Source organism: Pseudorca crassidens, chromosome 18, assembly GCF_039906515.1.
Source record: "Pseudorca crassidens isolate mPseCra1 chromosome 18, mPseCra1.hap1, whole genome shotgun sequence".
NCBI classification, from domain to species: domain Eukaryota; kingdom Metazoa; phylum Chordata; class Mammalia; order Artiodactyla; family Delphinidae; genus Pseudorca; species Pseudorca crassidens.
The window spans coordinates 13,743,512-13,771,341 of record NC_090313.1 but is presented as its reverse complement, the minus strand read 5'-3'; the positions used below and the strand labels follow the sequence as shown (position 1 = coordinate 13,771,341).

At 45.0% G+C, this 27,830-nt stretch overlaps 1 protein-coding gene across 9 annotated transcripts in view; it reads left to right on the top strand.

Annotated features, from left to right (window-relative positions):
* Window positions 1–2,803: 2,803 nt before the first annotated feature.
* MBNL2 (muscleblind like splicing regulator 2) overlaps window positions 2,804–27,830 on the top strand; it is a 151,053-nt gene continuing 126,026 nt past the window's right edge. For 6 of the 9 annotated variants that reach the window (XM_067712937.1, XM_067712935.1, XM_067712932.1 and 3 more), the window contains exon 1: window positions 2,805–3,048. The gene's annotated coding sequence lies outside the window, so the exon portion shown is untranslated. Of the gene's footprint in view, window positions 3,049–27,830 lie in introns of all 9 variants that reach the window. The other 3 variants (XM_067712931.1, XM_067712930.1, XM_067712936.1) reach the window with 2 other exon arrangements.

Sequence of the window (27,830 nt, the reverse complement as noted above, 5' to 3'; positions counted from 1 at the left end):
AGGCTATTTCAATAGTCATGGTGAATGACACTGAGAGCTTAGACAAAGTTGCGCTGGTGGAGATGGAGCAGAGTGAAACATTTCAAAATATTTAGGTGCTAAACTTGACAGGCTTTGATGATAGATTTCATATGGTGGTTGGGGAGAGGAGGGTCAAGAATGACTGCCAGATTCTTGGCTGGTGCAATTGGATGGATATGATATCAACTCTTGAGATAGGAGTCATGAAATTAGCAAGTTTGTGCATGGCCTCTTGCTGAATGCAATGAACAATATAGAAATTAAGATAAGAATAGCCATCATTTAGTGAGCATTTATCACGTGCCAGCCACTGTGTAGACACTTTACATACATTACCTTCTTTAATATACTATGCGAGCCTAGCCTTCTGAGATGGGAAGATCAACTCATTGCTAAGGGTTTAATGGTCTGCTAAAATGAACAGTGCAGAATGCTTTAAAGGAGATCAGAGAAGACAATGTGAACAGGGAAGCCATCGCAGAAGAAAGAGGATGCAAGCTGAGGTTTAAAGGCTGGATAAGACTTTCTTCAGTGAAGCTCTTGGGAGTCAGGTCTGAAGATTGGCTGTAGGAGCCAGGTCCTGGAGACTCAGGCATGGCTCCCTCACAAAGTTCGCTTAGAAAAACAGTAGAAAAAGTTGAGTGGAAAGGGAGGGCCCAGATTATGAAGGGCCTTGAAAGTCGGTAGTTTGGATTTTAAGAGAGAAGAATTGAATATGAAAGGAACATGACAGTACATGACTTAGGAAAACCTGTCTGGCAACAGGGGAGCTTGAACATGGGAGGCTTGAGTCCCAGAAGCCAGCTTATTGGCATTTGCATTAGCCAGGTAATAGGTCAGATTTGTGAACTAGCTAGAAGGAAAAAAATCAACCAGATTTAGTTTCATTGAATGAAAATAGAAGAATGGGCTTCCCTGGTGACACAGTGGTTAAGAATCCGCCTGCCAACACAGGGGACACAGGTTCAAGCCCTGATCCTGGAAGATCCCAAATGCCGCAGAGCAACTAAGCCCGTGCACCACAACTACTGAGCCTGTGCGCCGCCACTACTGAAGCTTGCGCGCCTAGAGCCCGTGCTCCACAACAAGAGAAGCCACCGCAATGAGAAGACCGTGCACTGCAACGAACAGTAGCCCCCGTTCGCCACAACTAGAGAAAGCCTGCGCACAGCAACGAAGACCCAATGCAGCCAAAAATAAATAAAATAAACAAACTTTTTTTTAAAAAAGCCTTTAAAACAAAAGAAAACAGAAGAATGAGTCAAAGAAGACTAAAATTTCAGGATTGAAATTAAGGGAAAGGTAGTTTTAAAGTCATAATCAGAGGGGGATCAGGGAGAGGATATTCATAAACCTGTGATATCCCATTTACATGCAGTATAATATTAAGAATATTTAAAAATAATTGTTTACCTGTTTGACCACAGAGATCATTTAAATTTCCAGAAAAATCATAGTAGATGAAAGACTCTAAGTTAGGTATATCTTGGATTTACCCTGGGATGAAAAAAAATTGTAAGTATAAGATTCAAGGGGAATAAAGTATGGTATTCTATTAAAGAAAGAACCTACAAATCATATGAAACATTGTGATTTTTAAATGCAATTGCCAAAGTCAAAAGAAACCATTACATTCCACCCCAACTGTTACTTCATTACAGATGCCTCAAGCCGTCGCTTATAAACAACAGTGCGTTGGGTTCAACCTTTCAGACGAATGGGCCTTGGTTCCCACCTTGGTCTAGCCATGTAATCATAACGCAGTTTTTTTTTAATTCAAAATATTGTGTTTAGTGGAAGGAAAATGTATGCTTTTTTGTGTTTTCTAAATGCCATTTATACTTTTTCAAAACGGAGTACCGTTGACTGGGAAAGAAGTAAATAACCCTTACTAAGCTTTCCATTCCTCTTCTGCTTTATCTCAGGGAACTTCAGCACCTCCAGACCATCCTTTGTGGAGTCGCACCTGATGGTGCCCCTTGGGTCACGTGCCACGTGTGTTCAGCAGTAAACATCCTCCTGTGCTGTTTGCTTCATTAATGACAATATGGACCAATGCACAGTATTTATCAAGTGGTAACCAAGGAAGCTAAGGTTAGGTTAAGGCACACCTAATCCTCTCAGGGGATCTTGCCAAGAGCACAAAGGGTAAAGTACAGATATCAATTTTATTGTTCAGAATTCCTTAATTGAAGTCCCGGGGAGTCTGAAAACTTAAGAGGAAAGATATATGGGCTGCAGTAACTAACCACTGCAGTAACAGATGTTATACAGGAAAACTGTGCGAGGGATATAAGCGTGTTTTGACTTTGACTATGCACTTGGGCTAACACATCCTTCCTCACTAATGGAAATCATATGCAAACGTTTTGTAAGGTATATTAATTTCCATGGCAGACATCGAATTGTTTTCCTTTTAAAAAAATATAATGCTTTGTCCAATGGGGTAACGACTTCAGTTTCATGTACAACCTGGATTTTTCCTAAATCAGCAGAGTTTTCTGTTTTCCAAAGTATCGACAATGCAGCCACAAGCTTTGGGCTGGCTGTCTTAAAGGGTGTTTTCCGGAGCTACCCCTCTCTCTGCTCTGCCAATTATGTGCCACTTTGTCTTGGTGCTCTGATTGCTTTCTTCTGAGAGGGAAATTCCTCTTTCATCAGTATGGATGCACTGTTTTCACACACTGCAAGTGCTGTGTTGCTGTGTCAGTCATCCTATTAGGGCCAGTTTCAGACGAGTAGGGCTGACGAACTTGCTGGGGATTGGCTGCTCACAGCTGGGAGGGATTTGTCGGAAGGAAGGGCTGCAGCTTACAGCAACAGAGTTTAGACTGTCTTTGCTTCATCATCTGAAGGCAAAATTTTCCAGATACGGCAGACGGCTCTCAGAGTACAATAAACAGGGAATGAGAACTATTTACATGGAAATTTCTTCCTCATGATGCAGCGGAGAAGCCTCGGCCGCTTGATTTTGCCAGATGTTCCTGGGGTTACTGTAAAAGGAAAGGAGAGGCAGAGCTAAACAAGGTAGGGAAATCATCCCCCCCCCTTCTTTTTTTTTTTTTTTTTCCTGAATGTTTAAAGAGTTTGCTGCAGTATGCTGCATTCCGTGTATGTTGCTTAGGGAAGCCAGGGAAACCGGATTCCACTAGTTCAAATGTAATACTTGCAGGGGGGACCCTGGAGTTTTACGTAACATTTTGATTCGAGAAAGAGAAATGGCAAAGCGTGAATCTCTGCTGCCTGTTTGGGGTGAGGCATAAAACGAGTTTTTATTCAAAGAATAGATCCATTGATTACTCAACAAAAACCATTCGAATTCTTGGGAGCATTGTTATTTTCTTGTTCTAGAAAATTTTCATACTGTCGTAGTTAGCTCCCGAATAAATAAAGTTTACGTCGATCCTGTGATTTGAAAACAGACTCGTAATTAAGAAAAAGAAAAAAAAAAACTTCACGGTAAATAATTATCAATTGGACGTTTAGCCCAAAAAATACGTCTACTTATCGGAAATTAGGGACCTACCTAGCTCTACAATGCCACGGCTTTAACTGAGTTTCAAAAGCACATTTTTAACACGCCAGCAAGAGGTAGCTTTCTGACAAGTTTTTGGTACTGTAGTTCGATGTTTACATTTCTTTTTCTGGCATGTCTGAGCCTTTGTTTCCAGCGTAAAAGTGGAACCATTATATTCAAAAGTAAAGCTGGGTTAATAATGCTTACTGCAATTATCTGATCTTTATGCATTTTTAATGAGAACACACAGCCAGCAGAATAATTTAATGAGGGCAGGCTAGCTTTTAAAGCTGTGTTTTCACTGTGCCGAACCATATCAACTTTCTAGCCGAGAAGCAGCAGTGAGAAATGATGGAGAAGATTTATTTTTAACACACTTGGCCCAAGAGAAGGAAAGGATATATTTGTTAAAGAATTCTTTCTGCCCTTTTCCGTTTTAAATTTCTGCCAGGCATGAGGAAACTGTGCTTTTTTGTTAGGCCTCAGAAGCATATGTTTACAATAAACGTGTAACATTTTTAGAATAGTTAGCAAGCACTGAAGCAAAGAAAAAAATCTGACTTGCGTAACCATCACCACCGTGAATGTTGTTCAAGAAACATCACTGGCCTTTGAAAAGACAAAGGTTAAGTGGAAAGATATTTGTTAATTGAGTAATATGTGCATTTTGAGGATAATAAAGTAAAAAGATAAAGAGGTTCTATAACCTGTACATAAGATGAAGTTTCTTCAGCTAGCTTGCCTGTTTTGGAAGAAGCCGTAGAAGTACTCATTTAAATAAGGGCAATGCCACGTAGATTCTTCCAGACCCACTGTTTTTACTTTCAAGGAGAAGTGCAGGACACTAGCCCAGAACTTCTGACGTCATCTCCCAACTATTTCTGCTGTGTGTTTTTTATTCAAGCTCGTGGAGAGGAATATTTTTTTATGTCCTGGCTAGGAACGTTCTAACTGTCACTTGGCAGGTCTTGAGTTAGGTCTTCATATTCCCGTCCTTTCTAAACCCTAAACCGACCTCCAGCAGAAATAGGGCATCTTCTCCTACCTGCTTCCTCATGTCGGGCAGGTCAGGGCGGTTTTTCTGCAGGACCCTGGCTGTGCTGACTGGAAGCGGCAGGGAGTGGAGCACGGCTCTGCTTCTGGTCCCACTTCCCCTCAGTGCAGCCCAGCACTGCCCCCTGGGCAAACAGTCCCCGTGGCCCCATTCCTAGCTCCCCCAGAGCCACTTTTTAGGACCCAGGTTATGCCACCGAGTTCACGGCTGGTCGTGATGGTGGGAACAGCCGCTCTGATAGAAAGAGCACCGTGTCCTCGTGCAGATGGACCCAAGGAAGGGCAGTCCAGTACTGCAGGCTGTTCATCCCGTGTCACAAGTGGCAACCTTGGTCGTTGCGATCAGGGGATGGTTAGTTTTTAATAAGGAGGCTTTTCAGAAAGAATTTCCGTTAGAACAGCTTGGAGTTCTCGGGAGTTCCCAGTCCTTGTCTGCATCCTCTTCAGGACTGCTTGTGTTGTGTAGCCTCGAGCAAGCACCCATCTCAATTTTTCTCTCTCTTAATAGAATTGAATACTTGCTACACTTTCCTTCATACGTCTAGCATTTTGAGAGGTCTTGACCTTGCATCCAAAAAACAAAAAAAAGTTTGTCTGTTGACACAGTGAACTAGTTAAAGTATAAAGGGATAAAACCTCCCTATTAACGAAACTGGTAAATGCCTTAGGGTGTTAAGATATATCGTCATATATACAGAACCCTTCAATCTACTTCATGTTCATGTACATTTTCTAGGGCTATTTATCCTTAGACCAACGCATACAATTTCCAAGGAAATCAGAGCATTGCTGTGTGCATTTTCTCCGTTGAGCTTGTGCAATATACTAGAAACTGTGCAAACCAGACCCTTCAGACACAGGCCTTGCAGTGCCCAAAGCATTTAGTGCTTTTTTCTTTGACTTTGGTATTACATGTGTGCAAGTGGAGTGAATGAGAGAGAGAATGAGAGGAAAGGAGACAAATACGCTTGTGAAATCTACTGGTTGTGCAGCGTTACTGGTTACCAGCCTGCCTTCTCCCTGCTAGTTGTTTTAATTTGCTGTTGCTATGGTAAACACAAATCAATATCACATGGCCAGTCCCGCTCGGGGAGTGCCACAGAGATTCAAGATCAGGTACCCACGCTTCCAAGCAAGAATTGGGAGAAGCGGATTCAGAGGTTGAGTTTGAGGGATTTCCTTATGGGAGACCGATAAGGTTCAGGCTTGCATGCGTTTTCTCTTCCTTTCTTCCTGCACTTTCCTACCGGTAACGATAAAAGCTGGGTATTGTATGTCAACGAGACGTCAATAAGAAAAAAAAAAAAAAAAATGGGAAGGCCTACTGATATGTTTACATTTTCCAAGATGACAAAACATATTATCAACATAGAAGGAGGCTGGCCACGTGGCAAGTGGCAAAGGATTCTGATTAACGAAGAGGTGGGACACCTGCAGGACCTGTTGGTTGTGAAAACATAGTTTGGGGTCTTGAGTAGCTCCAGGTACAGCTGCACAGGAGAGCTGGTAGGTCAGAAACAGTTGTGACTGCCGTGTCAGGCAGAGAAAGCTGGCATCTCTGGGGAGCAGGTGGGCAGGGGGGTGAGGGGCGTTATGGAAAGATAGGGAGGTGTGAGGCATCAATGTCAGCCCGGAGCAAAGTCACGAGAAAGCTGTAGGTCCAAAGGCAGGCCAGGTGAGCACGGAACCGCGGGGGTAGAGCAGCACAGGGGCAGGACACTTAGCTCCTCTCATAAAACCTGCCTGAGGCCCAACCTGAAGGCCCAGCAAAGAAAGAGAGGAAGTGGCTGTGAAGAGAAGTAAAGATATCCTGTGCCCAGGCATACTTTCTGGAAGGAACCAGATGGGCACATATGTCCCCTGCCGGGTGGAGCAAGGAACTTGGTACTTCATGCTTTGCTTTATTTCAGAAGAACGATGCAGGAAGACTTAGCTGGGCTTTGTAAATTAGTTGCAGTACTGTTTTTGACCTCCAGATTTTTACTCAGCTCAGTTGTTTTTTGTTGTTTTGTTTTGTTTTGTTTAACGTGCACAAACTGTTAGTTGCAGCTGTGATCATATTCATAGTAAGGGGCTCAAGGTGGCGTCATGGCTGGTCTACATCAGGCCATGCCTCCAATTGCTCGGCCTCGTTGAGCTGAAGCTGGTCCCCGCTCTGTCGCTGAGAGTTGAACATAGGTGTGAAAGGCGAGGCCATAGGGTTTCTTCTGTGATCCGGAGCCACAGTGCTGATGGATAAGTCTTCGGCTGGCCTGCTCCCCTCAATATGGCAGAAACGCTTGGTCATAAAAGTGGACCCACTGATGTACATTAGTGCTCTGACAAAGACTGCATTGTCTCCGAGATCCTAGGCCGGTATATTCCATCAATCAGCCAACAAGTGTTTATTAAACACCTCTTGGCTCCCCTGGCTTTCGCCATTTGGTTAGAACAAGTCGATTACCTAATAGCTAACTTTGGGTATGTGCAAAATGTAGGACAGAAAGAAACAACGCGGAATTGTAAGTTTCAAAGACTTTAGTACTAACTTTATTGGCTAACGTTAATTTAACATTGTTAACCATCAAACATTAATTGTAGGTTTGAGACAGTTTTGGTGTTTGGGGGAGGTATAAGAGAAGGAATTTTGAGTTTTAACTCTGTAATTTCTTCACCTCTACTGTATTTCTCAGCATAATACTGTTTAAATAACATATAATGATGTACGATCGCAACAGACGTGTGAGAATGCTGCCTCCACAAATCCAAACTATGAGGCTGTGGAGAGCATCCCCCCATCTCAGCAAGCTGAGAGACAGCCCCGAAATGACTGGGGAATATGGGTGCATCGTCCAAAAGGATCTTAGCCATCAATCAGCAAAAGGAAATCCTAGACCCTCTCCCACACTTCTGAGCCTCGGGGTGGCTGAGATCTCACCGTCCCCATCCCAGCAAGGAAACCTGATTCCTGACCCTGGAGGGTTAAGCTCCACCACCCCCACACACACAACTCTTTTTTAAAAGCACAGTTACTTAAAAAAAAATCTATTTCCCTTTTTAAACACAACGTTTTTGTTTTGCTTTGTTTTTCACCCTGACATCAAAATTAATGTGTGTTCTCTGGGCACAGACAAGCCACAAGTTTGGGAAGAGCTGGGAGAGGAGACTGAGGGTGTAAGGGAGCCTCAAGAATTCTTTTCAGCGATGGGTCCTGGCAGGCAGATGGGCAGGTTCTAAGGTCTAGGAGCATCGAGGCGAGCTGGTTGCCAGAGAAGAGCTCTGGGGGAGTGAGCCATCTCAGAAGACAGCAGAAGGAGGCAGGAGGCATGGAAGACGCTGCAGGTCCCTGGGCCTGAGCAGTTTGCAATCCACACTAGCTGGGGCACAAGACACTCACAAACAAGATAAGAGCAGCTCAGCACACAAATGCCATCAGAAGGATAATTAGCATATGTATAGTTCTGTACCCTCTACAGAGGGCTTTCACAGACTTTATCTCAATTAACAGTTCAAACAGTGGGTTAAAAACTGGGAGCCTAAGATTAGAGCATGCCTGTGAGGATGTACTAGGTAAAGCTTCTAGCGGAGATGAGTTGTAAACCGGATTTTAAAAACTTTTATTCATTGATTTTTTTCAGTGTTGGATTTGAATTTAGAAAACCAGGAGACACAAGTGCTCCAGGTTACAAGTATGCGTGTCACCTTCTCCTGTCCCCAGATGCTTTCTTGGACAACTACACTTCAAAACTAGTACAGTAGGCAGTCCGGATGTGGCAGCAGAGCAGGAGAGGTTGGTTGGCTTCGCTTTCCCAGCTCTGACTGCTCAGAAGTCATTAGGAGACAAAACCTACACTAGTTTCATGCCCCAACCCAGGCACACAGTGGCAACGTGAGTCTGGCTATGACTGGCAAGGAGGTGCTTCTAGAACATAACATTCATAAATGGTTGTAAAAGGCTCACAGGTCAGGGAAAAACCATAGTCAACAATGAACCCAAAATTCAAAGTAGTCCATTTGCCCATGAGAGCACCTCACTGAGTTCTCTTAAGCCTGTTAAAGGGGTTAGGGCAGAAATTAATATTTTAGTGGCATGTGTTATAAGCTAGGTGCTTAACACACATATCTTGTGTATTTCGAAACTTAAAAGGACTTCATGAAGTTAATGTTTTCCCCGCAAAGTTAACGCTGGCCAATAGAAGTTCTGAAAGTTTCCGGAACACACCCGTGATCCCACAGCTGGTATCTGGCAGAGCCAGGATTTAAACTCAGGCCCGATCATACCTCCAACTCCTATAGGGAGGCAGCACCATGTTTTCAGCTGAGCAAATAAAATAGAGGAAATAAAAATAATTTATTTGCAGAAAGAAAGCTCAAGGTGAAGGTAGGAGGCCGATTATTTTAGAAATCTCAGATGTGCTTTATAGAGTTTACATTATGATACATAAATGCTGAATGTAATAACACTAGCATCTTACTTCATATATCATTTCTGTTTTTATGCTTATCATTTCTTTTAATGGCCACAAAGCCCCCTGTGTGTCCCCATCTGATAAATTAAATAAAAACCCAATTTGAGTGAGGTTAAGCAATGGGTTAAAAATCTCAGTAGCCAAACAGCGGAAAAGCTGGTCCTCAAAACTGTGGGAATCTGTGCATATGATATTCAATGAGATCAAACAGTCTTTAAATGAAATGACACTGCAGCCTGACTTGGGGTTTTCTTGCAATGGATGTTGCATACTGGACTAGAGCTCAACCCAAGCAATTTTGGGAAGACAGTATGTTTTTGATTAAGATATTGAATTACTTTTTAAAAATCTATCTATTTCGGGCATCCTAGATACGAGCCTCACCTAATCAACTTAAAAGTATTGGTGAAGTATATATTATGTCAGTGATTTACTGCTTGTAGTTTTCAGTGCTCTGGGAGTTCAGGAAAGTGGAACTCCTTTTGGGTTGGAGTACTAGATAAGGCTTCGAAGAGGAAGAGATACTTCCTCTAGCTCTCTATGGATGTACTGTCTCTAGATCAGTGTTTCTACAATGGGATGTTTACACCCCAAGCCTAGGGCAAGGCCATCATCTCCGTGAGGAAAGGAAATAGTTGAAATTACATCTTATATGTTATTTAACCCGTCCTTTAAAAATGTCACGTGTCACATGTGTGATAATGTATGTAGCATACTGTTATGCAAGTCTAACATTTATAAATAAGTAACTAATCTTATAATGGTTGTTCCTGCATGAAAGTGTTTTTCCGATGGGGATATATGATCTAAAAAGTTTGGAGAGGACAATAGTCAAAAATAGAGGAAGGAAGATTATCTCTAGAAGGGAGGAACAGCATGATGTAATGTAGAGGCCAGTGTGGAACTTTGAAGAATAGGGATTAAATGCTGGAAAAGAAGCATTTTTTCAGTGTGGAAATAAGTTTAGACAGAGTGGGGGAGTGTGAATATGGGAGAACTAAAGAGCCATGTGGAAGAGTTTAACTTGTTACCTACAGCATCACGTCTAATGCTTTATAAGGATTGAATTGAACTTGTGAGATCAGGTTAGAGGTTAGAAAATTTGTAACAAGTGATGCCACTGGCCGGAAAACTTTTGCAATATTTCAGGCACCGTGTGGGAACGAGTTGGCTTAGAATGGCCGAGTGAGGATGGAGGAGATAAGGGCAAATCTAAAAGATGTCTTGAAGGAAAAATAATAGAGGCTAGTGAGAGCTCAGAAGAGCCAAAGTGACACTGGAGTTTCTAGCAGGAGAAATATCTGTGGGACCCTAACAGAAAATAGGGGTAGATGGAAAAAGGGGCCCATCATGGGAATGGGGTCAGGGGAGGGAGGGAGGATGAGTTTTGAGTTTTGAGTCCTGGTAATGGTGTTTTAGCTAACGATGGGTCATCGAAGTGGGTCATCCGTAGACATCTGACAACATGAAATGGAGAACAGCTTAGGCACCAGGCTGCAAATGTAAACTGAGACACACCTGTGTTGAAGCCATTGTTGAGGCCAGGAGTGCTTACTGCCTCCAAGAAGAAGGGAACATAAATGGAGATGGGGAGATGACCAAGGATGAGCCTTAGGGAAGACTGCCCGGGCCCAGAGAGAATAAGAGCTAGCAAGGAATCAGGAAAACGAAAACCCTCAAAGGAGCAAAACTGTCAATCAAAAAATACGTAACCAAGACTGTTGCGCACCATACCACGGCCTCCATGGCTCCTGTGCTGCATTGTTCTGCCGGGGCTTACCCTCTCTGACATGAGTGCTCAGCCCGTGGTCCTCGTGGAGGCCAATATCAACTCAATGCCATGGTGAGAGCCACAGAGTATCGGTGGATAAGGAGAACTTCCTACCTGGATCTTTCATGTAGATACAGATATAGATATTTGACTATTTAAAAAGTAACTCTTCACTAATAACCAAAAGAAAGCATTTAAAACCAACAATAATTGTTGATCAAGATGTATGCATCTGTATCTCAAAATATACATTTTGAGGGTATAAGTGGTTAGGACAGTCATTCCAGAGTGATTGGAGATCTTGCTGTTGTCAGAGACCTAGGAACAGGCCTCTGACCTGTTGTCAAAGACCTAGGGTTCGTTCATTGCTGGCTCTAGCAGGCGTCAGCTGAACCCAGCTGTAAGGACTACTCTGAAGGAAATGAGAAAGTACCCTCATGCCTACAGTGAGCAAGCCAGAACAGCACTCCTCACACTTTTGTGTGCACAGCAGACCACTGGGGATCGAATTCAAACTGTAGGGTCTTGACTCGGTAGATGAGGAGCGGGGTCCGAGATTCTGCATTCCTCCGGGATGAAGATGATGCTTGTTGCTTGCCCTGGAGGCTTTGCTGGCGTCAACGTAGACGGCGGTGGGCCTCCGGGTCTGAGATGATTCTAAAGGAGGCTCTGTGGGGCTGAGGGCCAGGACCGGCTTCCTCCATCCAGGAGGCCTTTCCAGGCTTCCCGGGCCCAAGAGTGGAGCAGAGGTCGAGCCGACTTATCCTGCAAGCCTTGCACCGAAGCTGCTGTGGTGGAGGCCACGAAGGTGAGCCTTCCAGCAGTTTCCAGCAGCTCCGTGGCCACAGCAGCAGGTCTGTGGATGGCGCCCCGTGCCCGCGATGGCCGTTTTCTCTGCGGACACAGACTCTCACCAATTCCCAAAAAGATTTGCTCACTGCCTCCAGGGAAGGCTAGTGTGTCTGTTTCCACGTCTGCTCCAGAGATATCTTTTCCTACCAAATATATGTGTTCAAAATCGGCCATAGACTTTTCCCTCTAGACAGTGGTCGGAGCTGGAGCCTGTGAGTCTGACAGCCTCAGCGGGTTACTTCGGGGAACTCTGACAAACCCAGCATTTCCCTTAGGATGCTCTCATTCTCCCCTCATTCCCTCCAAAGAATAGGAAGAGTGTAGAGGAAGTGTTATGTGCAATTAAAATCACACTTGTTTAAACATGCTAGTTTTAAAGTCTCATGCTATGAGTGAAGACGTTAAGAGAAACGACAGCTGTCGCAGGTGGTGGCTTCAGTGAAACTGTGGACAGTCTTAGATCTTGTTTCATGTCCGTCTGCCTTCCCTGCCCTCGAGAACTTCATTTTTCTGTATGTCCAGCATGTGGCCCCCTCTCTCCTAGAACCAGGGGTCCCGCTAACCGGATTTAGAGAAAGTCTTCCCTGCCCAGATGCCCTTTTAGCCCACACACAAGACGACCGGTATTTTGATGCATTTTTAATTTACCAATAACCTTTTAGGACTGAAAGGAAACAAGTATTTATTGAGTGTCTACTATATGCCAAGCCCTCTGCTGAGAGCTTTATGTACATCAACTCAGTTAAACCTTTCTACAAAGAAAATAAAGTCCCAGGAGTCTGAGTTCCTTGCCAAGGTCACACATGAACAAGTGACACAGAGCAGGGGGTGAAACTCCAGTTAGCAGGTCTCCGAACACCCAGACCTTTTCCAACGGTGCTTACTTGGGGGTAGCAAAAAAAAGGGGTTTGCTTCGGGAAAACTTCTCTCTCATTTGCACGTACTGTTAGCAGAATTCACTAAACAGTTAAATAGAACACAAACAAGCAATTCCTGGCAGCCTGGGCAGGCATGAGTTCAGTTTTAGCCGTGAGTTCCTCCTCACAAAGGGACCTGGGAAATCTCCAGGGACAGCTAGAGCATCATCTTCATCATTTGTTGTGATTAGTGGGCCTTTTCCTTACTCCTGAATCTCCTCTGTGTCTGTGTGCGTGTGTCTGTGTGTGTGTGTGTCCAGGTGCGCAGGAAGATGCTTAAAGAAAGATCTCGTCCGAGGTGCCTTCTAGATACTTTCAATTGATAACACGTTCATTATCAGCTGTGAGGCCTGTGTGAAAGTGAGATGCTCTGTGTGGCTGTGGTTTGCTACCCTCTAGGAGGACTTAGAAATCCCCTTTCCTTGCCATCGACTTCCCTGTTCTCGTGCAGGGCTGTTTACACTCACGCGTGTCACCCGTTCTCTGGTGGGGGCACGTGTTCCACCTCTCGGGCTGCATCTCCTGGCCATCGTGGCACTGCAGGCTCTCCTTCTCCCTTACTCTGCTGGCTCCTGAGCTGACCCATGACCTCTCTCCCCGGGTTCTCTTCTCTCTGCCAAGGCTGTACCTGGCACCCCTCCTAAATGGCACACAGATGCCCCATGTCTCTGGGGTTCTAGTCACACCCGACTCTTAGCTGGTAGAAAGGACTCTTTATTTGCCCCTGAGGAAGCCCATCACTTGAACCCTGAAGTATCAGCTTCCTGGCATCCACCACAAAGACCGTCCCCTCAGGAAACAAAACAAACCCTATCTCCAGAGTTTCCCTGTTTCTTTTCTTCAAAGTTCCCTATTGCAGCTAAGCTGCAATTAAGAGGCAGGCTCAAAGGGACTCAGCTGCCTCTGGGGCTGCCGGGACCCAGCAGAGCTTTGGCCTTTTTAACTCTTTGCTTCCTGTGACCTGCTGCGCGTCTCTGCTCCTCTGGGTGCTCAGGTATCAGGAGGGTGAGCTGTGGGGAGACATCGGGGTCGGCAGAGGAGCTTTGCCCACACCACCAGATTCTGATCGCCCCCCCGAGAGCCACCCAACTGACGAAACCCACAAGTGTGCGATGAAAAGCAGAAGGGAATCCCAAGATGGAAGGAATTGGCGGGACTAGCTGGCACAATTCGCGTCTACCCTCTGCCACGGTCCTGCCAAGCAGACTCTAACAGGGGTTCATCCGTCTCTATGTGCCGGCCAGTCACGTCCCCACGATGCAAGCAAACCATAGCGCTTTGTTATGAAATTCTTCCCTGTGCTGAAACGACATGTGACTCCCCATGACCTTCAGTGCTCAGCCCTCGTTCAGGCCTTTGGATTGACCCTAAGCAAGTCAACTGCCCCTTCGGCAGACGAGCCCCTTCACATATTTAAAGACAGCAAACAAGCTTCCTCTGATAGGAGCAGCGGGCATTGCCTGGTGTTTTCGGGAAAGAGTACTTTATTTATGCAACCGAAGATACACAGTTTTTCTGGCAGCTTTGTTGCATTGCTGACCCATATTGGTATTGTACTTGAACCTTGAACCAGCTGTGGTAGAGAAGGGGGTGGGGCTCTCCATTTTCCCTCAGCTCTGTTCAGGCCTGAGCACAGTGGGGAAAAGGTGATGGATGGAGGTGAAGCGGGGGAGGGACAGACAGCTTCCCCAACTGCACGGAAGGGTTGAAAATTGTCTTCCGTTCCAACAGTAGGCTCTAGGCACCTCTGGAAGTGCCTGGCAAGTTCCTGGGCATTGACTTGCAAAACCACCCATAGATAGACAGATAGATAGATAGATGGATAGATAGATGGGAGATAGATAAGAAATAGATAACTATATAGATACAGATTAATATATATGTATCTATATAATACACTCAGATAGAGATTAATAAAGATACACCTATAGATAGATTTAGATTTAGATTACTGTATAAATAGATGGTTATAGATACAGATTAATATTTATATATACAGATAGAGATAGGTAAAGATATAGATAAATGTATACACAAATAGATAGCTATATAGATTAGTATATAGACACAGATGTAGATTGATTGATAGATGATAGAAAGACAGATCAATGATAATGTTCACACAACTTGAATACCCCGCTAAGGCACTTTCAGAGGTGAAGTACGTGCTTTGGGTTTCCTTTTGTTTTGTTGCGTTTTCTTCTGGCACACAGAAGGGCAATCGTTTTAGCAGTAGCTCTGAGTCTTCCAGAGTTTCTCTGCGGCTCTCAGCACAGTCCTCAGCAGCTTAGAGACACACTCTGCCATCAGGAGATGCCAAGGTCACCGAAGGAACTAATTAATCCCAGCTCCAGTCTACAGCAGGCTGCACTAACCTGCCCTCCTTCCTCTGAGTGGGAGAAAGAAACCAGGAAGGATTTTCTCCCTCAGCTCTGCCCGGGCCTACTCAGGGCCTCCCTGAACAAACAAAGGGAGGCAGGGAAGGCTGGTAAACCATTTCCCGACTAACTGGCCAGGTTTCATCTAGAGAAAGCCTGTTCTAAGGCTTTAAAACTTGAGATAAGCCCTCCAGTTTTTCTTAGGAAAATTCCCAGGTTAATAATTAACCTGAAGGTCCCCAGGCCCCCCTACTCTATCACAACACTGCCTTTTTTTTTTCCTTACTGCTAGTTTCACTAATGTCCTCTAAACCCAGCCAGCACTCTTCGCCTTGTTGAAAATTTGCCTTTTTAATTAAACCTACAAATTTTCCAGCTGACCACTAGGGAGCAAGAAACTTTTTCCCCCTCAGGGTAAAACTGATGTCATATAACCCAGACCACACTAAATAATTGATCAGAAAAAATAATTGAGAGGAGTGATGATTTGGGGAAACAATGCCGGGCTGACAATCCAAGAGGTGAAGTTGGAGATGGTTGCGGTTCAAACATTGTGGATCCCCGAGTTAATAATCGTCCCCTTAGCCAGATACATGCTGCGTCCTGAGTTAATTGTTCTGCGGCTGTGGATTTTTTTTTTTTTTTTTTTTTTTTTTTTTTTTTGCGGTACGCGGGCCTCTCACTGTTGTGGCCTCTCCCGTTGCGGAGCACAGGCTCCGGACGCGCAGGCTTAGCGGCCATGGCTCACGCGCCCAGCCGCTCCGCGGCATGTGGGATCTTCCCGGACCGGGGCACGAACCCGTGTCCCCTGCATCGGCAGGCGGACTCTCAACCACTGCGCCACCGGGGAAGCCCACGGCTGTGGGTTTTTATTTGACGTTCTGATCCCTTCCTTCCAGCTTGAGAATGAGTGCGGAAAGTAACAGAGAAGCGAGCTCCTCTCCTCGGACAGGGCCTGCGTGTTTTGTCAGGTCAGCAGTCCGGGGTCAGTGCCGCCGCGTTTTAGCCCCTGGTCCTCAGTGGGTGCCCCCCCCGCCCCGACCCACCTCAGCTGCTACAGCAGGATGGGCATCGGTCTGGAGTTAGTTTCACCTTACAGTTTGGCAAGACCAGCAAATCCTGGAGTTAGGGTTGTGACACTCTCCATCTTGCTCTCTGGTTCAAAACCGAAAAAAAGAAAAAAGAAATCAAAACCATATGTTCAGTACGGTATCAGGCTTCTACTGAACACTGTGCTATGAAATAATAATCAGAGACCTAGCCCCATATCCGGAGGCTTGGGAAGAAGGAGCCGGCCTGCTCCAGCCAAGCTGAGGCAGGTAGGGAAGGGCGATTCCGTTTGCTTCCTTTCTCAAAATGGCATGTCGCTGGAATGCTTCCAGCTTCTAATGGGGAAAGCAGAGCGAGGCTGCGTTTACTGACTTATTTCCCTCCTTCACATCTCCCTTCTTCCCCTCACATCTTCAGGATGGAAAATTAGAAACACTTTTCTCCTACACACAAAACTACTCCCTCACACACACTTTTTTTTTTTTTTTTTTCCGCTTTGAAATAGCAGTTGCTGCCAGAAAAGTCTTCTCAAAACACACACGCTGTCCTGGCCAGAACAAAGGGTTAACTTCAACTGGAGCCAGCTGGTTAGACGTAGTGGCTAGCTAAGGAGAGGGCTCACCCTTTGCGGAAAGGGAGGTTATGACCCAGAGAGACGCCGGAGGGGCAGCCAGGGTCCTGCTAAGACGTGACCTCTCCGTCTGGGTGTGGGTTACCCACTGTGTTCGCTTGGTGGAATCCAGCGAGCTGGACACTTAGGATAAGGCGCTAGGTCTTTTAGTCTTTCCTGCCTGTAAGAAAAAATGTTTAAATGTAGCTGGCCGCCGGGTACTGCCTGTTATCAGATAAACGAAGAACGAGTCAGAAGGTACCCCTGTTTCCGTCTTTTATTTCCACTCACGTCTCCCCACCTTATCTGTTTCTCTCCTAAACTTCCGGGCTTCCGAAGTGGGGCTCCATTCCCACTAATAACAGGAACCATGAAGCCCTATAACGTCCTGCCCCCGGGCCAGTGGAAGTTAACGCTTCAAATGCAAACTTGAAAGGAAGTCATCGGTGTTAAATAATAATGATGATGGTAATCATGATAGTAATAATAAGGCCACTTGGTCATGGTGTACAAACCATCTACTTTTCTCTCCCTGTTGTTATGTTTTACAAACACATGAAAGTTTTGCTTAAAAGGTTTTGGGGTTCTTTTTTATCCTATTTGGCAGTCAAGACTAGTGGGAGGAAGGGACACCCTGGAGACCACAGATGAGAGTGCCCTTTGCCCTTTCGGGGGACTGCAGGTCTCAAAAGATAAATAAGGGTGGCTGAGGATGGCCAGAAGCCACAGCTTGCGCGTTGTTGACATGGATTGAATCCTGGCCTCCCCCGCTTAGGATGAACGAAAGTTACCAAGACACTTGGGACTTTGATCTCCTGGCTGGCAAAAAGCAAGATCATCGTGACACGTCTCGGGATTTTTGTGATGATTTGGTGAAACAAGGTACCGGAAGTGCCCTGCACACTGTGAAAGCCCCAGTGTCCGTGGGAGAGACAGAATCATTGTTAATTTTATCTTCACCTGCTTGGCCAGAGCAAATGTGTTCTACTTAGTGAAGTTTTCTTGGCTACAGAAAAGTTTGCGGAGAAAAAGAATGCTGTGTGAAAGGTCACGGTCTTCAGTTTTCCTCATTTCCTTTTTCTCATGGAATTTATGCTCTAGAATAACAGATAAAATGTACAAATAAATCGCCCTGGTGAAGGTAATCCGTGCCACAAGGGGGGTGTAAGGTGTCTTTGCAGAAGGTTAACTGCTGTCCAGGTGAGGCAAGGAGGGCTTCCTGGAAGATACAGCCTCTGACCCAGCGTGTGAAGGCCAGGCAGGACCACGGTGCATGCACTTGGGGGCACCCGTGCAGGTGTCCGCAGAGCAGAGGGCAGAGTCTAGGGAGTACTCTCAGGGGCAGAGCTAAAATGCTTGGAGGACCCTGAATGCCAAGCTATAGGTTTTGAACTCTATTCAGAGTGCAGCAGAGAGCCACCAAATGTTTGTGAGCAGATGAGTGATGGCGTCAGACACTACCTGAGGGAGATAATTCTGTGAGCGCAGTTTAGAGCCGAGAACCACAGGCACCCAGGAGTCACGGAGGCGTGAGCTGGAATAGTGGCGACGCAACGTCGCAGGAGGCGATGCACCGGTACAGCGGCAGCGTCCTAAGATCGTGGGCAGGACTTGTGGAAGCCGAGGGAAAAGGGGGGAGTCCATGAAGTGAGGTTGCAGGAACATTCATGATGCCAATGACAGAAGCTCCCCAGAAGGCGTGGGGGAGGGAATCAGATTGGTTCCGGTCATCAGAAGCTTGAAGTGAAGTTGGAATGTCCTCGTGGAAGTGTGGGTCGTGGCTTCCGTGGAGTGCAGAGCTCAATGTACATTTGGGATGCATCCACAGAGGAGCGGTATCTGCACTCATAAAAGGCGTTGAGATCCCTAAGGAAGCAAGTGTCATCTAGAAGATGGTCGATGGCACAGGCTTGGGGAAGGTTTACATTTAACGGGATTTCCTAGGCACACTCCCGCTGGCAAAGAAATCCAACGTCAACAGCATTTCAGAGGGCAGGTGCTCCTTGGAACAGGTGTGTGGGCCTCAGGGTGTCTCCCTTTGCCTTTGGGTCTGTGAGAAGAGATCAGTCTATTCACTCCAGTAAGTCCCCTACATACGAACGAGCTCCGCTCTGAGAGCACATTCGTTAAGTCCAACAAAGTTAGCCTGGGTACCCAACTAACACGATTGGCTATATAGTACTGTACTGTAACAGGTTTATAATACTTTTCACACAAATAATACATAAAGAACAAACAAACACAAAAAAATAAAACATTTAAAATCTTACAGTACAGCACCTTGAAAAGTGCAGTAGTACGGTACAACAATTGGGGTACAAGGGCTGGCATCGAGGGAACAGGCAAGAAGAGTTACTGACTGGAGGAGGGAGAGGAGGGGGGAGACGGTAGAGCTGAAGGATCCTCAGCAACAGGAGATGGAGGGCGAGCTGCGATGTCGCTCACGCCTGACGCTGACGGCGCACACGTTCGCATCTTTGAAAGTTCGCAACTTGAAGGTTCGTGTGTAGGGGACTTACTACGTCCTAAAAATAACACCGATCAATGGTACAGTATGAATGTGTTTTGAATTACGGTTTCCTAAAACCGGGTGATAATGGAAAATAATGCCAGAGAGTGGTGACTGGGCAGCTGAACAGCCAGGTACCGGGAGAGTGGAAAGCCGAAATCTTCAGGGAGGGGGTGTGGAGTATTTAGGGCAATCAAAGGAGAGGAAGTAAGTGGAGGAGAAGCAGGGTTAAGATAAGACTGTGTAGGTTTGTCGGAAGGTGGGCTGGGCTGGCTGTTGGCACCTGGTGCTGCTTGAAGCCCGAGGAGGCTGCAGGGGGATAGATGGGCTGAGACCACCAGGGAGAAATCATTTGTGAAAATCTGTAGGGAACAGGTCTGATTCTGCTGTAAAAGGAAGGGGGGAAAACGTCAGACATATTTGAAGGAAGGTGTAAGTTGAGGTCTAAATGCTTCTCCAGGGAGACTCCGAGAGGCCTTTGTCATGAAATGAATCCTGCTCTATTCAAAATAACCATCGTGGGGTGAGGCCAATATACTGCATTGATCCGCAATTATTAATTAAAGATGAGCTTTGCGTTACTGCAGGCTTAACTAAAATGCAGTGACTGCCACTTCTTTCTGAAGTGCTGCACCAGTGTTATTCAGTTGTTGCTTTGTTATTTACTCATTCTCCTTAGCTTTTTCCTTCATCTCACTGGGTTCAGCAAAAAGACGATCCGTGGGCCTAGCACTCTTTCCTGAAGTAACAATCTGTCAATAGAGATATCACATGTGGAATATCTTTAAAGCCCCTTATTTTAGTAATCCTTGTGCAATTTAAACTTGAACCAGTGTCTGGTAAGAAGTAGGTGTTCGATAAATGTTTATGGGACACGATTGAATGATTAAAATATTTTATAATCGAGGCAGGCCTTTCTAGAGATGATTATTAGCCACGAGTCATAGTTACAGAAATACATAGTCCATCATCCACCCAAATACACCCAGAAGTTTCTATCACAGACACAGAGAGAAGGCATTTCCCCCCAGAGATTGTGCACGTTTGTATGAAGTTGTCGTTTAGTACTGGAGAGGGGCCAGCTAAACCTTGACCCCTTCAGCTAGGGCTCTTTTTTCACTGAAACTTCACAGAAGAAGTTTTGCTGATGAAGAAAACGGGCAGCGAGAGACGAAGGGTGAAATGTATCAACTGGGGAGTTATCCGGAGTGCCCTGACTTTGCAAATAGGTTTTAGTTGCTCAGCTGCTGTAGGACAGATACTTCTGGTTATGCTTAGCTGCACAAAACGTACAGCACATCTCACAAAATGGACTGGCCTATTTATTCGCGCTTGGGGGCCACTTGAAAACTAAGTAAAAAAGAAACATGCCCACAGTCCGGGCCACAATGAGCTCTTGTAGCCACTGGGACAAGGTCGTATGTCTGCACTACATTCGCTGCCCCACCCAACTCTAACCTCAGGAGAAGAAAGAAGTTGTGTTTTCTTTCTGAACCCATTTCAAAAGCCCTTACCAGTTGCTCCAAACCCTGGTTTCATTGGCTGCACAAACTCTTGGGAAGCTTGTTAAAAAACTAAAACAGATGACAGATTCCTAGGCCTCGGCCTCTGAGATTCTGACCTGGGACGTCTGGGGCAGGGCCCAGGAATCTGCATTTATTGTAAAACCACAGAGTGATCTGAACACAAATGACTGACAGACCTCCTGGCACGGAGGTTAAGAGACAATTCAAACCCTGCATTCAGATTACGGCGGGGCCACAGACTAGATGCGCAACTTCAAGCAAATTACAAAAGGTATTTGAATCTCAGCTTTCTCGTCTTTAAAATGAGGGTAGTAATACTTCTTGAGGTGGTGGTTAGGATTGCATGAGATTACCCATATAAAGAACTTTCCCTACGGCACAGAATAAACACTCAATACAGAATATTTGGGTATCTTTCTCTGGGTGAACGTGAAGCTACTGAGGACTAATCTCCAATTAATGCTACATAACCTCTAGACAATTCCAGAAAGGGCAGGGGCTTCACCAGGACTATTTCTGCAATTTCTTAAAGTCTTGTTATCCCTCACAGACTGCACTGTTTTCTCAGCAAAATTCAAGAAGTCTTTATAGTTTACAAAATAATGCTATACCGGACTTTGGGGAAGGCTTATATTTGGTAAGGATGGTGAGACACTGGAGCATGTTACCCTAGACTGAAGGAATGCTGTTGCTTTTGAAAACAGGAGGACTGAGCCACTTTCAAGAAGTTTCATGCAGCGTGTGTGTGAAAGTGGAGCCCTTAGCCCAGCTCTGTGGTTGCCCGTGCCTTGAGCTGTTTTGGCAAAGATAAAGTTGATTCTGTCTCCACTCAGGCTGCTTTTAGGTCATTGAAGCAGATGGTAACTGGCTCACGTGGAGACTAAATTCCTGAACTTAAACTTTTGGAAATGAATGAATGAATGAATGAATTTCCTCTGAGGCCCGGTTACACTCCTGACATCTGCCAGTCCATTCTGGCCCTTTGGTCCCTGAGGAAAGGTTGACTCTTTGTTGCTTAGGGAATAAATAAGCAAGGACTGCTCCAAGGTGTTTCCTGCAACCATGTGCTCCTTCCTTCCTGGATGTAGTAACCCAGTTGCCTGTGTTGCAAGGCTCAATGTCACGTGTCCTTTTTTTTTCCCACTTAGAAGCCATCAACAGCAGAAGTATTTTCACAAGTTAGATGCTTGCTGGTGCTCTAGGTCATGAGATCTGGGTCACACACAAACAGGAGGAAAGAAGTGTGGTACAGAGTCCATTTGATCGACACACAGGGAGAAATAACAGAAAAGTGAAAAAGAAATTCAAAAACAGGAATTGGAGTGCAAAGAGAATTTTATGATACTCTGGGATAGAAAAGGCTTAGCTTCAGCTCGGTATATCTGCAAATCTTCAAATTCATTGTGAATCATTTTCAAAAGACTCATTCCCTCCATTCAGAATGTACTGATTAAAACCCAACTGTGTGCCTGTCCGCAGATGCTATAGAAAGCAAGCAAAACGAGGAGGATTGGTAGCTAGCAATTGCACTGAGGTGTTAAGACATACACGCGCATGCCTATCTTGAAAATACATGCACGCGCGCGCGCCTGCGCACGCGCGCGCGCACAATGGAGAACCCTAACTGTAACTCTGTTTGGATTAAGGGCCCCAGGCACTTAACTGCTTAATCTAAGGCAGGAGGGAGGGAAAGCCCATTAGAGTTAAACCAGTTAGGCCTGACTCCAACTGGAGTGGCTCCTGAGTCGAGAAGGATGCCTGGATTTAGATAATTTCGAAGGAGAATGGAACACATCCCATATCAAAGGCAACCATTTAAACAAAAGCCAATAGGAGGAAATGAGCTCTTATTGTGCACACACACAGGGCTCCACAGAAAGGAAACTGCCTGATTCAGGACACTTCCGATGCCTGCTGGAGCTACCAGGAAAGGCCTGCGTTCCCACAACCTGGAGAAGGTGTGTCTTTCTCTACCCAGGGTTGGCTGCAGTGAAATGGGTAGGACTTTAGCAAAACCACCCACTTTCCTGGACCTCCAGAGACTTCGATTACGAAAAGTATCCTTGGAAACCTAAAAGGCATTTTCTTATGGTCCTCCTTGTGCTTTGGGGTGTTTGGAGATAGGAAAGAGCGGGGAGCAGGCACGTAGGTAAAGTTCCTTCATTCTTCAGGGTCCATCAGCCAACTGAGACATAGCCTGTGCCCTGCGGGGCCACCTCTCTACAGGGCCCTTGTTGGCTCCCTGGGGCGGGTCAGGCCAACCAGGATGAGGCCCCTTGATCAGCTCAGGGGGATATTACATCCACGCCCCTCAGTTAGACAATAGTAACATCAACAGGCTTGCTTCCTGCCGTCTTCTACCCAAAAACACAATCCTGACCGTGAGCTTTTGATTTTGCAGGATACAGCCTGGTGCCTGGCCTGGTGCTTGTGCCGGACCCCGCGGGGAACATAGAAATGTATATGACATTCCCAGTTCCCAAGGACTTTAAGGTCTAGAAGAGGATCATTCATTCCAGTAAACATAATAAGAAATAGGAATTTCCCTGGTCCCTGGAGCCCCTGGGGTGGGGCACCTAAGTGTTGTTAAAAAAGCACAGAATAGCAGAACTTGTTTTTTTTTTCACCTTTGTGTTATTTGATTGACAGCTCGAGTACAGTTAAGCTTGGGTCTGTGGGGATGCTACTATAAGTGGCATGTATTATGGAGTCATTTTCCACTGACGTCATCTTCTGAAAGGGTGCTGGTGGAAGGAGAAATGAGAGAAGACTGAGTCTCCTTAGTCTAACACTAAGGGCTCCACACCCAACACACGGCCTGGCCCCCTCCCCCTGCCTGAGTGGATGCGCTCCTGTGGTGGAGTCTCCATCCGTTTCCACCTCGATCCCCAGAGCTTAGGCGCAAGCTCAGAGTGTCACCACCCCAATCCTTCTGTCCTCCATCCTCCCCCACGTGACTGTCTGCAGCAGTGGCCAGTAGCAGGCGTGGACAGTGGATGGAGGAGAGAAAGTTGATCACAAGACAGTGCTCCTTGAACACATCAAGTTTCACTGCAGCTTAGGTAAATTGATTTTCAGTTCACTCTGGAGGATGGAAAATTAAGGCCCTTAAATTTTCTTAGGAACTGCTCTTGGATCATTTATTTATTTGGTCAATCCGTCAACAGACCCTAGGCGAGTACCCAGACGCCGTTCTGGGTGCTGAGCTAGAAACAGGGGTTAGCCTGGCACCTGGGCTCAGCTGGCTCACGTTCAAGCCAGACTCAACAACAACAAGGTCAACTTCAAGGACATGAGAGGGGGTCACAGTGGTCAGGGAGAGTGAGAGTGGCTCTCTGGGGCAGTGGGGATGGGGGACAGGGTAGGGAATGACTTTCCAAGAAGGGACATTTGATTGGGGACCTTGTAGGATGCACCCAATGACAGCCAGCAAGGAAAGGGGAGAAGGCTGTCACAGTCTCCTAATTAGCACGCACCTTCTAATTAGTGGCTTCTGGGGCTTATCAAGTCTTGTCTATAAGCTACAACTACTAGGCAGTTCGATTTTTTTTTTTTTTTTTTTGCCTCTTTCCTCCTACCCTTCAAGGGAAAAACACATGAATTAAGAGTTAATATGGCAGCAGATAGCATGATGCAGATGCACAGAAACAAGACTATTTTATTCAGCATGGATAGGGCTAGATATTTAAGGAGATTTTTGTCCTCCAGCCTAGATCTTGTTTTGTTATCATTCATCAGAAACAGCAGGGGAAAAGGGTCGAAGTAAAACTTCTCCGCAGATTCCTGCTTGTTCTCCCTACACCATCATCTCCCACACCATCAAAAAGGCAAGAAAAGGAACCGCACCCTTTTTTTTGGCCACAGCGTGGACCGTCTCCTGCCCTCCCCGCTAGCTAAAAATGACGAAATAAAAAAAAAAAAAAAAATTCGTCTCACATGACATTGGATAACGGTGGTTTCAAAATTCCTCATAGTTTAAAGGCATTAGCATTACAGGGTTAGGTCATGGAAATGCTTGCAAAATTCCAATGCGATTCTTTAGTTGTGTTTAATATATTTCAAATATTACCACATGCCCAAAGAAAAACCCGCACTCATGAAAATATTTGCAGTGAATTTGTTCGCTTGCGTTTCAAACATGTTGACTTTTTTTTAGCTGTCCTGAATACACACAGGCTATAATTTTAAGAGCAACAAATTGAGAGATACAGAGAGAAAAAGAGGCCAGTACCCAATAATACTGCTGAGTAGATCATGATCAGAAAGGGAAACGTGTCCTCTGGTAAGGAAAATATGGAAACTAAATAGAGACAAGTCAACTTAAATTCAGGATGATCCCACCAACCATTGAAGTTCACTGAGAACCGTGAAACTTTGGCTTTTTCATGTGTTAACAGCGCTTTTGTGCCTTTGGTTTTACAATGTAGACCAGCTGACAATGCGCCTTGTTCCTCATTGACTTTGCAATCTCATTCTTTGCCACAGATAGAATGGCCTGTTTGTTTTGCCACTAATGCACGCTGGCCAAAGAATCAGACATTTGTTTCACAGTGCTTGTTTTGAAGAAATCAGCTCTCGGTACATCTTTACACTGCTCATAAAAACAGAGGCTTATCTGGGTGAAAGACACCCCAGGTCTGCGCTGGGGTAGGCTTACATTTATCCACTATTATAGAAAATGAAATTGAAATATAATAAAACTTCATTTCAGTCTAATTATGGAAGAGCCTGAATTATAGACTATTCATAAAGATGTACCCTTTTATTAATCACAGCGACATACAGCGATGTGAGCTGGCCAAGACTATTTTATCTCATAATGGCTCTTAAGAAGCTCTTATTAATGAAGAGATAAGAATGGTTTATAAGTAGTATTACAGGTATTTATATCTAAATGAATGGTAATGAAATGCCTGAGAAGTTTGGTCTCCTAAGTAGGGTAAATATTCCCATTAGAATTACGTTAAGACGGTTAATTTATTCAGCAAGTACGCACCCTCTGCCCCCATTTTTCATAAGTAGTTCAAAGGTAACCTTTAGCCTAGCCTCGGGGTGGTTCCAACTCACAAGGGAACTCTAATCAGTTGGTGGTGGCTGCCTGCCTAGAAACTTGTTTTGAGAAATTTTTGAGTGCCAAGTGCAGATCCACAGGGGAAGAGCACTGGGATCAATTGGTCACGCCTGCTGTGGATGGGAAAGGTGGCCAGAAGGAACCTGAGGGACGTCCATTTGTTAGCCTGGCGTAGGCCTCTCTGAAGTGTTAGAAAGTTGGAACCCTCACAACAGTCAGCTCCGGAATAGGCCGCAAAGCGGCGGTAACTTCCATGCTGCAGGTGGCGCAGCTTCTGGGTGTCTCCAAAATCCCGCCGTCAGAGGCTCTCTCTGCGAGGGCGGTAGCCATTGAGCTACCCTAACTCACTGAGACTCTAAGAAAATTAAGTTGCACTTACTAAATGCAGCTCTGTAAGATGCATCTCTATTTCTACTAAGCTTGAGGAAACAGAATTACCCTGCAACTCTTCTTTCACTCCTTTCTCCTGAATGTGATATTAGGGGTAGGGTGGGGAGCAGTTAACACACACGTGAGCCCTTTGAAATGATATTCTGATATTTTGTTATAGTTTAATCTGTAGTCATTACTCTTGCAGTTTTTGAAAGAAAGTGAACAAGTGCTTATTTCCCTCCACTAAAACAAATCGGAAACTCAGGGCCAGGTCCGCAGCGCAGCACAATTTTCTTTCATTTCTAGGTTAAGTAACATAATGAACAGAACAGAGGCAAGGAACTAACTCTTTTAAAGCTCCTGCTATGTTCTAGGCACTTTGACAATTACTTTCAAAATGTTAAATTTTTCTTCTAATGTAATGTTCCTCACTGCCCTGAGAGCTTCATAATACTGCCTCATTTTATAGATAAGAAAAGTGAGGTTTAGAACATGTAGACTGTTAGTTCAACGGAGCCAGACTCTAAAACTGGTCGAAATTTCTGTTTGGAGTTCAGAATCTAAACATAACCACTCATCCTAACTTTTAAACAGGACTTTAGCAGTGATGTTTTAATGTATTGACTACTAAGAGTTTTATAACTTTAGCATTTTGAGAGCCCTCAGTAAATGTTGGTTACTATTATTTCTCTCTCCGTATACATACACATATTCATATATATACATCTATATTTGTGGACTAATGCCCTACTGAACTTCAAATGTTTATTGCAAACCACTTTGCCTTTTTATTTCAAAAAGAAAATGTGAATGCCTACTCTTTGTGTTAGAAAATTATCTAAACCTAGAAAGGGGAAATTTTTATAGGAGGATAGAGACTGTAAGGAATACAATAAAATCAGCAGCGTGTGTAAGGAACTAGAATATCATCCTGACATTTTATACAGTAGGCAAATTGCAGTTCTAATCCAGAAGAAGTCTGCTGTTAGTTAAGCACTGTGAATAAACTCCTGTTTCTAAAATTCACTGTCTCTGTCTTTTGGTGGGAGGGGGCAGCGGCTTTGGTGGTAGGGAGAGAGGCTTTTTTTTTTTTTCCTCTGAGAAGGCTTTTTATTAATTTCTTTTGCTGAATTTTTGACCCTGTAAAGAAAAAGAGAGCTATTGTACCGAACCACACCACAGGACAGGCTCCCCCAGATGGGATTTTTCCTTCCTGCTGAAGGACATAGATATCAACTTTATGAGCTGGTTACCGTCAGCTTTATCGCAAAGCCAGTAGATTTTCTTAATATACTTATTGCTGTTCTGTAAATAGCACAGGAGCAATCATGAATCTGAATCACTTATGGGGTCACAATGAGATTGCTACCGGTAATCTGGGGAAGAAAGTGTTGAGTAGCCTAAATAATGAAACTAGTAATTGGAAATCTTCCTTATTGTGCAGGCTGACAATCTCCAGACCAACCCTTTGAGTACGTATTGTCCACGTCTGAAGTTTAATGAGATAGTGCATGCTGGAGGCTCCTCATTCACTGTATAAAATTCTGTGTGAATGACAGCTGATGATACTAATGACAATAATTATATTGAAGCTTTTAACTAAGACATGAAGAGAGCTCTAAGATTGCCCACCATGTTTCTTCAAAAAGAGGATTCATTAAAGACTGCAGTCTGCTTTACTCGTTTCTTTATGTTCGACAGTATTAGGAGGGACAGGCACCTGAATCCTGGCTAG